The sequence below is a fragment of the Cynocephalus volans genome, chromosome 4 (assembly GCF_027409185.1).
Source record: "Cynocephalus volans isolate mCynVol1 chromosome 4, mCynVol1.pri, whole genome shotgun sequence".
Taxonomy (NCBI): domain Eukaryota; kingdom Metazoa; phylum Chordata; class Mammalia; order Dermoptera; family Cynocephalidae; genus Cynocephalus; species Cynocephalus volans.
The window spans coordinates 27102291-27117696 of NC_084463.1; the positions used below are offsets into that span (position 1 = coordinate 27102291).

The following is a 15406-nucleotide window of genomic DNA, read 5'->3' on the forward strand; positions in this document are numbered from 1 at the left end:
CTGGAGAAATGGAAAAACTTTGGAGTAACATGGATAGAGTGACATCAACACTAGATAGCAGATTTTACACTCTCTAGTGTCAGGACCCCTTTATATTCTTAAAATTTATGAGAACCCCAAAGAGGTTTTATTTATGTGAAATATATCTACTATTTACCATATTATAATTTTCAAAAAACTACACATTTTCTCACATCCTAAAAAAGAAAAAGGCAAGAAGAGTGGCATTGATTTTTCCAATCTCTGAGTCTGATTTATTGGAAATGAACTGAACTCTTGCATCTGCATTCAGTATGTTGTGATATCATGTTTAAAGTAGTTTCTGGAAAACTCCACTGCATATCTGAGAGAGTAAAAATGAAAATGGCAAATAATGTCTTAAAATACTGTTATGAAATTGTTTTGACCTTGTGTACTCTCTGAAAGGTTCTAGGGATTCCCAGGAGTGTACCCAGACCACACTAACCACTGCCTTAACGTATAACGTTAAAAATCAGGAGATGGTTAGGGATTTGTAGATAAGAACTTAAAGGAGGATAAGCAAGGTGAATGGGCTGCTGTTCAAACTTCTGACCCACAGGCCATGGGTTCTATCAAATTTACATGTCAAAGACTAGTAAAATTGGGCTGGCTGGTCAGCAGCTTTTGTTACCAAGATCCAGGATTCCAATCCCTGTATTGGCCAGCCACCACAAAAACAAAAAAACAAACCAACAAAAACAACAAAAAAACAAAATGAAAAAAGAGTAGTAAAACTGTGTGATATGAAAAGTGCCCAAGAGGTCTGTTTCTACTATTTGTCACTTAAGATAATCATAAAGGATGGGTGTTTCATTGGGGTGGGGTGAGGGGCGGGCAGCAGCTCCTACTTCAACAAATTGTCGCTGTAGATAAAAGAGATGGTAGTCAAGAAAATGTTTATCTGGCCAAGAAAAAGAGAAACTGCTGGAGAGCTTCAGGGGTTAGGTCTCTTTGCTGATTTAAAACAAAACATAACAAAACAAAACGGCACACAGAATAAATCAGAGAGGGGTTTTCACTTCCAGATTTAAAGCCCAGAATTGTGGGGGCCATCCTATAACCATTGGAGAGCTAGTCTAACAATGGCGAAGCAAATGTTGAGAAGAATTTAGGTCTCTTATGATGTCAATGAATTGCTGAATTAACCAACTCTTGGTGTATGTAGCTGCCCTACCCCAGTACTACTTTGTTTTGTTTTTGTCTGAAATAATAAATGCCCTTATTGCTTAAGCCACTTGATTCAAGGTTTTTTGATATACAAAATGAGTATCCTCATACAGATGTCCCATAGGTACTTCGAACAGGTCTAACTCAATTCATTGATCATCTCATGAAAGTACTCTTCCTTTTCAAGTTATCTGGCCAATGATAGCACCAACTCAAAAAGCAAAAAACCCCCAGTGTCCACGTCCTAATTCCTTGAATGTTACCTTTATGGCAAAGACTTTGCAGATGTGATTAAGTATCTTAGAATGAGGAGGTTATTTTGGATTATCCAGGTGGGCCCTAAATATAGTCACAAGTATCCCTGTAAGAGGGAGGCAGAGGGACATTTGACACACAGAGGTGGTGATCTGAAGGCGTGGCATGGCAGTGTGCAGAGACTGGAGTGATGAATGATGTGGCTACAGGATAATGCCTACAGCCAACAGAAGCTGATTTCAACCCAGTGATACTGATACTGATTTTGAACTTCTGGCGTCCAGAACTGAGAGAGAAAAGATTTGTTTTAAGCCATCCAGTTTGTGACAGTTTATTACAACAGCCACAGGAAACTAATACAATTTCTTTTTCCTTTTTCCTCCCAACACAGACCTGGTCACTAAGACATATCTCAAATCCATTCTTTCCTTTCTGCATTTCACTGCCTTGAACTAATTAAAACATCATCCTGACTGGTATCCTTACTTTTAGTCTCATGAACCTTGAATTAATATGCCACCATTATTGAAACAGTCTCTAAAATACAATCATTTAAGTCCAGGTGCTTAATCGTTCATGCTTTGGTTATCACACTGAACAAGTGCTGAGCAGCACTTGGTACTTTTCAGCACTTTCATATACCCTGTCCCAGCTGATGCTGATTGATTTCAATATATGAAATCCTTGAGATAAGGCAGAACTATTATCTCCCACTGTACTGATGAGGAAATTGAAGCTCAGAGAATAAATGACTTGTCAAGCTTACAGTACTATAAAAGCAACTTATAACCTGATGTTAAGCTTTCTCATATATTTTATATTCTCTCTGTTCTATTATACTTTTAGATGCTTTAGTCTGTTACTTATCCCTCCCTACTCTCCAACATAAACTCTTCACTCTAGTCAAACTGATTTTGACAGCATTCTCAAAATATACAAATATACGTACATATTTCCACTTTCCCGCATCTGATCCTTTTTTGCAATTCCTTCCTTATTGCTCTCAACAGGTCAGTTTTTCTCTATTTTGTTCTTCACTCCACACTAGATGTCAGCAATGCCTTCCATTTATATGTCACTTTCACATTACAATGAGTCTTCAAAAACCTTACGCTCCATACTGGCCAGCTGCCTACCCCCCAAAAAACACAACAAAAAAAATACCCCAAAACACCTTATGAAATACATTAGGAGACTAAAGATCAGGGAAAATAAAGATCAGAGAAAATAAGTGACCTAACAGAGACTCAAACTCAGGACGCTGGACTTTAATCCTTTTCTCATTTTATTATTAAGCCATGCTGCCCTTCTCTCCACTGAACTCCTGCAGTAGTTCTGCGTGGACCACTAATCCAGCACTTAATAAAGTACCAATTTAGGTTTACTAGGGTATATGCCCTGTCACTCCAAGAATAATTCCAATATATTTATAGAATCAATCATACCTTTGCTCTTAGCATAGATTCTTTGGAAACTGTTTTGTAAGTGCTTTACTGAGATATAATTGACGTACAATAAACTGCACATAAAGTGTACAATTTGATGAGTTATGACATATATATCATCACCACAATCAAGATAAGGAACATTTTGGTGATCCTAAGTTTCTGCATGCCTCTTTACAATCTCTTCTTCCTGCTCTGCCCCAGGAATCATTAATTTGCTTTTCATTTTAGATTAGCTGCATTTTCTAGAATTTTATATAAATGGTACCATAACGTGTGTACTCTCTTGTCTGGCTTCTTTCACTTAACATAATTATTCTGAGATTCATCCATATTGTTGGGCTCAAGAATTTATTGTTCTGTTTCACTGCTGAGGACTATCAACAGTTAAATGATAAACAGATTGTGATACACCCACTGTTGATAGACTTCTGAGTCGCTTGCAGTTTGGGGTTATCACAAATAAAGCTGCTACAAACGTTTGTGTGCAAGCCTTTGTGCGGACAAACCAGCAGAGGTTCTTAATCATGTCTTTTTCTGCACCATTTACATGTGTTATACTCTTACCAATAACATCACTTAATCACAAATGAACAAAAAATTTGAGACAAAATATATTAAGGAAATATTTTAAGAGTCTAATATACAACATGCAAACATTTTATGGAAAACTTGTTAATACAGCTGATTTAAGAATGGAAGAACCATAACGCAAAGTAAAAACTTCATGTTAAAATTACCTAGAAAATTTATGACTGAACTCAAATTAGTGAAAATTACAACTCAACCACTACCCTTCTGAAAGTTAAAATAAGATGCTTCTCCCTGTTATTTTCTTTGGAATCAAGTTTTTTCTTTACAAATACAACAATACCACATATTTTAAATTTTGTTCTGAACTTGTCACTCTGTTGTCAATCTAAGTAATGTCTCTCTATTTTTTCACGGAAGGAACCGTACTTTCAGAATACGCTTTTTCTTTCTCCGAACACTAATATAATAAAAACGTATGGGACCTTTATTTGACAATGGTTTATTTCCCAAGGGTCTTCCTTAAGTGTTTATTAAGTTTTCAAAGAGAATTTCAAATGGATTACTGTATCTGAGTTAAAAAGTTCATTTAACTTTTATAACTAGCCATTTTTTAATTAAATAAAGATTTCAATTGTTTTACTGTATAAATCAGCCCTTCTAGTTTAGAGCTTTGAGAAAAAGACTAAGACTCACCCAGAGTTAATCAATAAATGAATTAAACCAGCAACAATAAACTGTTAGAATTTCCTCTCACTGCTGGTAGTTACCAAGTTATGCTGATTGTTAATTCCTACATTAAGGAAAGACAGATTAATATATATCAAGTAACTCCCACCAAGTGTCATTATCTCACTCTGGACTCACAAACTCTGGGAAAAGAATTTTTAAAATCCAGTTATCAAACAGGTAACAGAAAGTCAAATTAATTTGTCCACAGTCCTATACTTAAGTAACAAAACCAGGATCTGAACAGAAGTCTGCCTAAAAAATTCAATTCCCAGTTCCCTCTCTGTGTTGCTTGTAACAAAACACCTGACACTGGGTGATTTATAAAGAAAACAAAATTACTGCTTACAGTTTCTGAGGCTGGGAAGTCCAAAGTCCATCTGGTGGTGGCAACAGTGACCCAGAAGTCTCACATTGTAGGATGGTGGGAGCAGAGAGAGAGAAAGACAGACTCTCCTCTTCTTTTAAAGCCCTCTGAGGGGGCTGGCCTGTGGCTCACTCGGGAGAGTGCGGTGCTGATAACACCAAGGCCATGGGTTCGGATCCCACATAGGGATGGCCGGTTTGCTCACTGGGTGGGCGTGGTGCTGACAACACCAAGTCAAGGGTTAAGATCCCCTTACCGGCCATCTTAAAAAAAAAAAAAAAAAGCCCTCTGAACCATGCCCCTACCACCATTTTTAATCCATTCACTACTGCATGGACCTACAATCCATTCACCTCTTCAAGACTCCACCTTTCAATTACCATAAAAGGATTTCCCACCCCCTTAGCAGTCATGGGGGGCGGGGCTGGGAGGCTAAGTTTCTAATACATAAAACTTGGGGAACACAGTGAGTTTTGGGGGAACATAGTTCAATCTACTACACTTTCCCCACCTATCATGTTGCCATTTCAAAAATTATGGTATTTAAGGGTTATCAGCTACTAACATCATATCATTATTATTAGAAAGAAAACTTGGGGAAGGGGCCTGTCTTATCTACTCTTTTGGCTCCTTACATGAGCAACTCAAATTCAATTCAGTTTTAGTCAACTAGCATTTACAGAGCTCCTTTTTTTCCCCAAAAGAGTTTTTAAGTATTCCCAAGCACTCAAGAGTTCAACTGCATATATTCTTTAAAATACATACACAAATACAGTGGCTTCATCCAACATGCCTTGCATATGTTGCCAACCTTAAATGTCTTGTTATGGGTTGAATTCTGTCCCCTTAAAAAGATATGTTGAAGTCCTAATACCCAGTGCCTCAGAATGTGACCTTAATTTGGAGACAGGGTTTTTACAGAGGTAATGAAAGTGAGGTCATGAAGATGTCCTTGTATAAAGGAGAAATTCAAAGACAGATACGTGCACAGGGAGAAGAACACCATGTGAAGACTGAAGTTATGCTGACACAAGACAAGACACCACCAGAAGCAAACAGAGAGGTCTGGAACAGATCTTTCCCTTATAGCTTTCAGAAAAAACCAACCCTGACAACTTGATTTTGAACTACCAGCCTCCAAACTGAGACAAAAAATTTCTGTTAATAGGGCTGGTCAGTTAGCCCAGTTGGTTAGAATGTGGTCCTGATAACACCAAGGTCCAGGGTTCAATCTCTGTAGTGGTCCCAGCTGCCCCAGGAAAAAAAAAAAAATTTCTGTTAACAGCTACCCAGTATGACACACATTGTTATGGCAGTCCTAGCAAACCAACGCATGTCTACTTTTCAAAATAATGTAAAATTGAGCCGCACTAAATTTTAATGGACTAAACATTTTGACTAAAAGGCAGACACTTTCAGAAGGGATAAAAAAGCATGTCCAAATACATTCTCTTTTCAAGAAACTCAATTTATATAAAAAGACACAGGTAGGTAGAAGATATACTATGCAAATAGTAAGTATAAGAAGGCTGGAGTTGCCTTATTTTAATAACAGATAAGGTAGATTTTAAGACAAAAAAAAATTACCAGAGACAAAGTTCAATAACAATCAAAAATGTACATACACCTAATGACAATGACTCAAAATACAAGAAAACATTGACAAAATTAAAGGGAGAAAGTCAATTCCAGACTTTATAGTTGAAGATTTTAATACCCCTCCGCAGCTGATAAAACTGGATCCACCCCCTGCCAAAAATGAGTAAAGACGTAGAAGATCTCAACAGTATCATAAACCACCTTGGCTAACTGAAATTTATAGTGCAGAATACACATTCTTTTCAAGTGCAACCTGTAATGTTCACCAAGACAGACCATATACTGGTTCATGAGACAAATCTTAATAAATTTTAAAGGAATAAATGCACACAGAATATGTTCTCTCACTACAAGAGAAAAAAATTAGAAATTAATACAATATCAAGAAAACCCCAAATATTTGGAAATTAATCAACACACTTCTAAATAATAATCCAAGGGTTTGTCAAAGAAGCAATCAAAAAGGGAAAATGGAAAATATTTTTAGCTGATACTGAAAACACAAGATTATCAAAATTTGTGGGATGCAGCTAATGCACTACATAGAGGAAAATTTACAGCTTTAAAATATATAAATATTAGGAAAAAAGATCTAAACTCAATGGCCTACCACCTCATACCCATTAGGATGGCTACCACCAAAAAGCCAGAAAACACCGAGTGTTAGCAAGGATTTGAAGAAATTGGCACCCTTGTGCATTATTGCTGGAATATAAAATGGTGCAGCCATTATGGAAAACTGTTATGGCAGTTTCTCAAGAAACGAAAAATAGAAGAAATTACCATATGATCCAGTAATTCCACTTCTGGGCATATATCCCAAAGAACAGAAAGCAGTGAAATGTACAAATATTTGTATACTCATGTTCAAAGAAGGATTATTCACAATAGCCAAAAGGAGGACCAACCCAGATACCCACTCAATGAACAGATAAACAAAATGCGGCATTTACATACAATGAACTATTATTCAGCCTTAAAAAGGAAATTCTGATACATGCTACAACATGGATGAACTATGAGGACATTATGCTAAGTGCAATTTCCAGTCACAAAAGGATAAATATTGTATGATTCCAATTATACGATGTACCTAGAGCAGTCAAATTTATAGATGTAGGGAGATGTAGGGAGAGGGGAATGGGGGTTATTGTTTAATGGGTACAGAGTTACAGTTGTGAAGGACGAAAAGAGTTCTGGAGATGGGTGGTGGTTGCATAACATGAATGTACTTAATGCCACTGAACTGTACATATAAAAATGGTTACGATGGTACATTTTATGTTATATGTATTTCACCACAATTGAAAGAAAAAAAAAATGGCCTAGGCTTCTACCTTAAATAGCCAGAAAAAGAGCAACTAAACCCAAAATAAAAAAAAATGAAAGGAACAAAGCACAGACATACATGAAAGAAAACAGACAAACCACAGAAAAATTAAAGCCAATATTTGATTCTCTGAAAGAGTTAGCAAAATTGAAAAACCTTTAGCTAGACTGATTAAGGAAAAAAAGAGGAGAAAAAATTAGGGGTGAGGGCAGCTGAAGGAAAACCTGGGAAAGAGATGAATAGAATTACCAGGATGTTTGAATATTTCAGATACCAAGGGTGCAGGGTATTTCAAGGAATGCTGACTGACAGTGTCAAATGCTGCTGACAGGTCCAAAAGATATAAACCAAAGTCTATTTGACTTAGTCACAAAGGAGTCACTGATGACCTTTTAATACCACATAAGGAAGGAGGAGTAGAGTTTGAAGCAAGACTTCAATAGAAAAAGACAAAGAATACACAAAAATAATGGAGTGAAAACCAAATACAGACAATTCAATCTGAAGTAGTTTGTTCCTAAAGAGAGCAAAGAGGTAGAGGGAAAAAAAGGTTCAAGAGAGGATACTGTTATTTTTATAGAGTGGAGAAACTAAAGGATAGTTTTTCTCTCCCCCCTTTCTAGTGATATGTTTTGTAATTGTGGTAAAATATAAAGAAAAATGTTTTGATTGGAGTTGGAAAAGATTCAAAGAAGAAAGAAAAGTTAAAGATAGAGGAAAAAGGTGATAATGGATGGTGTAAGTCCCTGAAGAGGTAGAAGGAAATGGGATTCAGATCATGAGTAAAAAGATTAGCCTTAAACAGGAGGAAATCAGTGAAGGGAAAAAAGAGGCAAGGAGGGATACAGCTGCAGTTAAGTCTATAGGTAGGATGGTCAGAGGTAGTGAGACAGTTCTTGTCTGATGGCTTTTGCTTTGCTCCTCTTTGAAGTTATAGGTAGAGGGAGACTGCTGAGAGGAAGGAGATGAAGTAAAATTTTGAGGAAAATGAAATATGAGAAATAATGTGTGGAGAAAGAAACAAAACAGAAGGATAGCTAGAAGGCAATGAAGGCCCAATTCAAGATCTGAACCCAAGTGGTATGCTCAGAATTGTGCTCTAAACACTATGCTATACTGTCTCTCAAAGTAAAGCTAAGTAAACCTAGTTGAGGAAAGTAGAAACAAATAAGAAACAATACTAAGTGGGCAAAAAAGCAAAGAGGCAGCAATCCCTGTAAATAAAAATAATTCTCATAGCAATATGGTTTATATAGTTTTATACAACATGTAAATGGCACCAAAGATAAAAGAAATTGTCCTCATACAATAATGGAAAGCCACAAAAAGGAAATGAGCAATGAGAAGAAGATCCAAAGCAGACAGGAAGAAATGTAAAGAGTTAAAGAAAAAGTAAAACCCAGGTAATCAAAATGTAAAAGGAGAAAAAGTTAAAAGTGGAAGAAAGGAAACACACCCATATACCAGTAACCACCACCAGTAAAAGAGAAAAATGAAACGAAAGCAAACGAGTACGTTTAAGTCCCTGAAAACTCGTACTTCATTTTTGTTGTTTGCGTCAAAGAATATCCCAATTTCATTAATCAAAAGAGCACAAATAAATAAGACATTTAATGAAATATAGTACTGAATATGCTTGCTTGCCAAGAGTAGGTGAGGACTGAATACTTAGCAGGTTAAGACTGAATAAGAGGAAATAATTTTAAAAAGGAATTATCTAAATTATGTTCCAGAAGCCACAGCAGACTGAGGGAATAAGAAAAGGGTTAAGCTGCAACTTCTGCAATAACCGTTCTTAAGGTTGTTTTACAGGAAGCAGCAACTGCTGCAACTGTTGCAATAACCATTCTTAAAGCTGTTTCCCAGCAAGCAGCAAAACGAGTTGTTCAGTTGTTTTGGGGCTGAAAAGCTAAACTCTGGCAAACTTTACTTATTATAATGCTAAATTCTCCACCCAAGGAGGAGCTTAAGCTTCATTAATATAACATGGGATGTATGAACAAGCATGATGGGAAACTGAGCACGCACCAACAAAATCCCACTTCTACATATAATGACCTAAACAAGATCATTGCATATTCATTTTCGTGCTAAATAAAAGAGACTGTAACTTTCTCTTTGGGGAGACACTGCTTTGGGTGCTACCCGCCACCACCCACTGCACCGTGTTCTCCTTATTTGTTACAAGTAATAAAGTTTCCCTTTTCTCCAATCTGACCTCCGTAGAGTTTGCTTGGAATATAATCTCCTGAGGAGGACTCCTTGAGTGCAGTAACAGATCTACAAAATCTTCATTCCAGAGATTCATAGTTTTGGTTATATGCTACCCCCCAAGATGTTTGTAGTTATGCTGAATGCATCAAAAACTATCAAAACCAAATTAATAGCAAATCATTTCAGCATAAAGAAATATAAGCTCATTTAATACCTATAGAAGGATAGCAATATACCGAAATAACAGAATACTGACACTATAAAAAGAATGGGTAGCAAACATTGTAATTTTAATGTTTTAAGAAACCATACAAGAAAAGTATTAAAATAAAAATATTCCATGTGGAGGTAACGAAAATGTCTTCCAAGAAAAATGAGACATTAATAATAAGCTTCATCCAACCATTTTCACTCCTGTAAGACAAAGTTATCAATGTGAAATACCATGATAACACAAATTAGTGATTTACTCCAGGATGTTATTAAAATGTGTTTGCCAAGATCACCCTTGGCACTAATAATGTTAGTGAAGAAATCAATGTAATATTCAATGTGACCTTTAAGCAGGAGTGTAATACAAATGCAATGTGTATACACACTTTTTTTTTTTTTTTTTGCAGCTGGCTGGTATGGGGATCTGAACCCTTGAACTTAGTGTTATCAGCACCATGCACTCACAGTGCACTAGCCAGCCAGCCCTGTATCTTCATATTTTTTAAAAAACACATATACAATCACTATTTTAGATCCAATGACTAAGAATCGAAAGATTTCGAGCTCATTGCCTAAAATGGAGTATTTCTAATATAAAGAACAACAACAACAAAAAACAAATGTGACTTTCAGCTTAACAGGAGATAAATTTCACACATTTAGATGTAGGAGAACTACCTGTTTCAGTCATGAACGTGTTGGCATTTAACGTAAGAACACCCCATAAAGCTTATATAGAGATTATACTCAACAGCAGTCTACAAAATGTTGGGAAATCACAGGGGGAAAATTATGCTTAATATATGTAAAATTTCCGAGGGTACTAAAAACTTATCGTTGGAAGGAGCCTAATTAGTTAGGAACCTCCTAACTAATGAAGGAACCCCCTTTACAACAGTTTTTGATGCTTGACCATTTTCAGTGACAAAAGACTTTTATCCTTTACAAGGCTAGGATGACTTACTAAAAGTTTCCGAGGATTACTGTAGACACAGACGTGGAGAATACAGCATGTTATTACACAGCTGTCAATAATGATTTATAATAAAAAATTTTAATCACTCCCTCCAATATTTTATTATGAAAATTTCCAGACACAGCAAAATTTAAATAACTTTAGTTGAATGCCTGAATAGCCATACATAGATTTATCATTAACATTCTATTATACTTGTTTTATCACACAACTATCCATCCATCAATCTATCTTGATTTTTGATACTCCACTTTTTAAATGCTTATTAAAGTGGTATCTAAATGCAGTTTCTGAAGCAAAGGTCAGGAACTCCCACACCTCTTACAAGGGGAAATAATATACTGAAGATGTGTAACAAACACAACAAGCACATGTGGCTCTTGAATGCAATCTTCAATACTGCTGTACGATAAACATCAGTCATGTAGTTCCTTATTCATGGTGACTGAAAACTATTCATGATTTAGTTGTGAGGTTTTAAAACAGCTAAGTCCTAACTCTGAAGACAGGCTTGAGTTTGAAACCTGGGTCTGCCACTTAATAGTTGTAACACCCTGGTCAAGTCATTTAATCTTTCCAGGTCTTCCTTACTTGTGAAATATGATGCTAGTAGTAATATCAAAGGGTTAATGTGAGATTTAAATGAGATTATGTATAAAATGTTTAGCACAGCTGGCATACAGAAAGGTCACAGCAAATGTTAGCAATTATCATCACTGTGTAAGTTCTTTCAGCCTACCAAAGATGCTCTAGCTTTACACTGCCATACATACCCATGCAACTGTTTGTAGCATTTTAAAAATCACTTATGTGTTCTAATAATCTTGGGCAGTCTATTTTTCTGAGATTAACAACAGAATAAGGGTGAATGGGTCCACAGTGCATACAATCTCCATATTCCTACTCCATTCCCTGAGGAATACAGATGTTCACTCTATTACCAAAAGCAGTGGTGGTGTACACAGAGGAAAACACACTGTGTGCAGTTTTTGCTTTACAGCCCCTGGTTGATAACCTGTGTTGTACCTACTGTAGACAACCATCGCTCCCTCTTAAAACTTCATTTGAACACAATACTTGAAACCACATCATTTAGAATTTCTATCAAATCTGGTTCAACCAAACAAAATGTGCTATCTCCACTGATCACATGTCCAAATGCCTTTATATCTGCAGATAGCATATGTATGCCAGTTTTGTTGTGTGGCATAAAAGTATACGGACTCATAAAACCTCTACCAACCACATGCCTTTCTAAAGATATGATCTTCAAGTAAAAAGGTGTAATTCTTTTATGGAATTTTTACTTAAAAATACATGTGCAAAAGCAAGCCTGAAATATACTTTTCTGCTAACTTCTAAAGATTCATTTTAGTGCTTTTTCTTTACCAGAGGACCCAGAGTCTAAGTGTAAAATTTAAAAGTACTCCTATGTGGTTTCAAGTAAGTAACACTTTGTCTTCTGCTAATCCTTCTGCACTTAAGATATATGACAACATAATAGATACTAAAAGGAGTACGGCAAAGGTAAAGAACTCTTCTGTCTTAAAAAACTAATATGTGTGTGGTTTCTTTAGGTACAGTTTTAAAACATTATTTTGACCACTGAACCAAGTGTATATTTTCCATATTCAAAAATAAAATAAAATCCTAAAATAAAAAATGAAACCAATGAACCGTATATCAAATTGGTAGCCTAACCAAACAGAAAAAAGTATTTCATGTGACTTTTAAACATAGTACTCTGATTATACATCCTTCATGTAATATATTCAAAGAATGAAAATAAGTGTAAAGAAATCTTAAACTTTACTCAGAAGTTTTATAGTAGTAATACTGATCCTGTAATTTATAAATGATTTTATGTGTATAGTAAGAGAAAGCAAAGAAATATTAATTTTATTAAGTACCAAGATTTTGGGGAGATCTGAACCCATGACCTTGGGGTTAGAAAGCTGTGCTCTAACCAACTGAGTAACTGGCCAGCCCCCAGTACCAAGATTTTCATTTAAGATAAAAGAGACAAATACAGAATTAAAGAAGAAAAAGTCCGTTATGCTGAATTTGAACTGGATATATCACTATGATCTCTATATAATCAAGCAAAAAATCCTTTCTAAATTCTCTTCTCTCAAAGGGCCTAAAAGCAATGATACCCAGTAGCAATGAATATGCCAAACATCCAAATTTTGGTTTCTAATATACCATTTCTCACTAAAAAGAACCAAGTCTCCTTGGATAAACAGACCTTTCCAGATGTGGAGCAAAGGAAGTATAAGGCAAGCCCAGGATATCTTGTGCCAGAAAGCACTCCAAGATTAATGGTGAGCAGGTTTTCAAAAGACACAGCAGCCAGCTTGAAATTGTTGCTACTGACCAAATTTGGGACGATTTGGTTATCAAAAAGAAAAATGACTATAATTGGTTATAAAACAATAAATAAATAAAACCCCATGAGTCTACAATGATATCACCCCAAGAAATAACAAAAACTCCTCTCATTTGCCACCACTGGGGGCGACTATTTCCTCAGCTCTTTACTCTGAATATTGATAATTAAAGGGATGAAATCAAGCATTTAATCTGCATTTTTAGGAGGAACTTTTAGTTCACCCCCACTTAATAAAGGAAATCTCTTCCTTACAGAGAACCTCCAATAAGATAGCTGATTTAAGCAAGATTCATCAATGCGCTAAAAAATCACTAAGCAAAAGAAACCGAATATTTGCTTGATGTCAAAGTATTACCTCAAGATTACATACTAATCACAATTAGGCAAACCACACCTTTACAACAGATCTGGCAGTCACCACTTTAATCAAGGGAGTCACACTTAGCATCACTGACAGTGCAGCAAATCTGACATTATGTATTTCCTATATAATGCAATATGAGGTAGACAGCATCACCTATTAAATATTCTTGCCAAAGAAATTTTTACTTTAAGCTAATCAAGCCTTTCTTTACACCAAACTTCCAGTTAATAGGAAATTCAGGGGGAATAGAGGAATAAATAAAATGAGTCTTAAGAGGACACGGTCAGGTCCAGAATGAGGATGTATTCTACAAGACAAATGGTTTCCTCAACTAGGTGTCAGAAAAAAAGGAATGGGAATGAGTACTATTCTTTTTAACAATGGTACTAAAGACTTAATCACCAAATACAATGCATGAATCTTGACTGACTACAGCTGGGCGGAGAAACATTCAAAAACACTTTGGAACAAATGAGAAAATCTGAATACGGATTGGAATTGTAAATTTTGACAGGTATTGATGAAATTATATTGGGGTTAGGAGAATGTCCTTAATATTTAGGAAATGTATGCTGAAATATTTCATGGTGTCTGCAATTTACTTTCAAATGGTTGTGCACACACACACAGAAAGGGGGGAACAAATATGGCAAAAAAGTTAATCAGTGAATCTAGGTAGTGGGATATTCACTATATTTTCCCCCCAACTTCATAAGACTGAAGTTTTTTATAACAAAGTTAAAAATTATACCTCTATTGAGAGATACAGGAGAAAGTACACAGACTGGAATTACATGTGGGTTCAAATCTCAACTCTACTACTTAATAGTTGTGTGGCCTATGGCAATTTAGTATCACTGAGTTTCTATTTCATCTACAAAATCCAAGTAATAATATCCGCGTCATCAGGTTGTTTTGAGAATTAAGATTACATATGTAAAATGCCTAGCAGTAAATCCGGTTTTCATAATTAATGAAAGTAATCATCCTAAAATACAAGACTATAGGAAAATACTATTTTCACATTCCATAAGGGGAGACTATATTAGGTAAAATGAAATATTACCAATCCACAAGAAGTCAAAGCGAAGCAATGGAAGAAATGAAAATTTATACAGTATTTTTTTAAATCCAAGAATTCCAACTAAAACCCTAGGCAAAAGGAAATCATCAAAATCTTAACCTATCCAAACTCTTTTGGTATCTATCAAACTGTGTAGTTTGCTTTTGGGATGAGCCTATTTCTGAATAAAACACTAAGGAAATAAGTGGAAGTTAAAGAGAATTTTTTCCTGACCTTAACAGATAATTTACTTACATGTTAAAAAAGAAATTAAGTTTTTGCCCTCATTTCTATAAATAAGTTCCAAAAAAGTACACAATTCCTGGGCTTTCTTCTAAATTCTGGTTAAGATTCATAGAACTCAGTCGGATGCAATTTTCTTTCATCAGTTCAAACATACTTATTTCACTTGCAGGTAACTCCTTTTTCTGGTTAGGCCGGCAGTAAAATGATTAGATGCAGAGTGATCTTCAGGTAGGGAAGAAAAAGGGGTATTTTTTTAAAAAAAAATTTCTTTTAAAGAAGTGCCATCTTTTTCTTTCCAGTACCAGAGAAAAAGCAGCAGGGTAGAGGAGGAAAAAAACAGGTCTCAGGCTCCTCGGTTCGGCCAGGTGAGGGGGGTACCACCTCCGCCTTCTTTGGGGGTTGGGTACACGGGCGTGCAAACGACCGGGAGCACCCTGGAAAATCGGGGTAATTCCTCCTGGACTGCCGGGTCCATGGCCAGTCTCCTTTCTGAA

At 35.8% G+C, this 15406-nt stretch overlaps 1 protein-coding gene across 4 annotated transcripts in view; it reads right to left on the reverse strand.

Annotated features, from left to right (window-relative positions):
- The window catches only part of ZBTB44 (zinc finger and BTB domain containing 44), a 59371-nt gene that overhangs the window by 43234 nt on the left and 731 nt on the right, over positions 1–15406 (reverse strand). The window lies entirely within an intron of this gene.